Below are 1,903 nucleotides of genomic sequence, written 5' to 3'. Positions count from 1 at the left end.
TAGTGGGCTTATGGAGAATATCTCAAAACTAACTTGAAATTCTGCCACTGACGGAAACGATAGATTGGATTGATATGACAAGGGGACGAGAAAAACTATTTCACCAGGAGGATAGAAGAAAGAACTTGGGTCATTTATAAGCACCATAAATAGCAACAATCCTTAGGGAAGGCTTTAGGTGAAATATAACCTAAGATAATTCCAAAAGAGAGATTGATGGATTTAAAATACTCCATTCTTAAAAACCTGTGAATCATGAAACATGAACTCAAATTATCATGAATGACATAACACCACCTCAAATGATAAGGTTGAAAGAATTGCACTTTGAAATGCAAGATAAAGAATACTTGAGCTCCTCTTAAAAGAATCTCGATGAAAACTTCGAGAAGGAATTAAATCCTTGTTGGGCCAACATGTAGAGCCTCCATGAAGAACTCCGGTAAATAAAAGGATGATCAAACGAAAGGAATGAGGAGTTGAAAACACAAGGTGAATCCTTGTACCGATTTAGATGAATCTCCGTGATGAAATAGTTGAAAAAGGTTGGAGCTCCGGGAAAAGAGAAGATGAACAAATGAAATCAGGAATTTGATGAGCCTCCGGAATAAAGAATTAATCACTTGGATGAAACAATAATAAGAATTACGTTATGCGTATCCTTCACCAATTTAAATTGATGACAAACAGCGGATTTGGCATACTACTTATTCTCGTAGAAAGGATTAAGATAGATATAGCATAACTTGAGAAAGTCTTCAACAAGTCACCGGTAGGATTGAGAAGAACGAATGAATATATACGATAACGAATGACGAGAACTCTTGCACGAATCACCGTTAGGATTGACAATGAATAAATAGATATGATAGCAAGGAAGAAAAATCCTGAATAGCCACCGTAAGAATTGGAAATGAATGAAGTAAAGGGATGAATCACCGGGTAATAATTGTGAAAAGAATGAAGATACTTGAGACAATATAGATACATGAGAACGAAGGGATGACGACTGATTAGAGATCACTTGGACGATGCACCGGTAAGATTGGAGGATGATGACTAAAAGCTGAGAATGAATAAACCTGAAATGATGGACTCTGGATAATCCAACTGAAAAGACTCTTGAATTGCTCTGGATAGGTGAAAAGAATTTTGACAATCAAAACAATTATGAGAGGATGGGCTCGAACTAGAATCACGAATCTTTGAGAGAACGGATAAGATATGGAGGTAAACATCTTCTTCGGTCTTCAAAATCTGAGAATGACGATGAGAAACACCACCAATAATTGTAGAGGTACTCCGGGATGACGAATAGAAAGGTTGAACCAACGGTTAAAAGAATTTGACAGATCTTGGAGAAATGCATATGACTCATGATAATTCATTCTTACAGCAAACTTTGAGATGAATTTGAAAAGCTCCGGGAGAATAAGAAGAGTCAGGTAAGATCCTGGAAAAGGACATGTGGGTTAGGGCCCACTCAAAAGAAACACCGTTGAACGATTGCTTGAAAAGAGAGATTCCACCAGTTTGAATTTAAATGGCTTGAATGAAATAACAACCTCAAAATATGTTGGACGGATTGATAATGGAGACACAAATCTTCTGAGATATCTTCAGCACTCTGGAACAATTGAATAGCGAGAAATGACTGAACATGAGGTGCACCGGCATGTGAAGGTATTGAAACGAGGAAAAGATATGATCAACAAAGCTTGACTTGAATCCGCCGGAGAAGAAAAAGAACGAATAATGATGAACTTGAGGCTCCATTAGGATCTTCATGAGAATCACCGGATAAGAATATTGATGGAAAAGGATGGAGAGACTTCACAAGAATAAAAGGGTACTTGATTAAGACATCAGATTCCTTGAAAAAAAGGGGGGGGGGGGGGGGGAA

This window comes from Triticum urartu, chromosome 2 (assembly GCF_003073215.2).
Source record: "Triticum urartu cultivar G1812 chromosome 2, Tu2.1, whole genome shotgun sequence".
NCBI classification, from domain to species: Eukaryota; Viridiplantae; Streptophyta; class Magnoliopsida; order Poales; family Poaceae; genus Triticum; species Triticum urartu.
The sequence above is the reverse complement of the archived record's forward strand: the minus strand, read 5'-3'. Positions refer to the sequence as shown.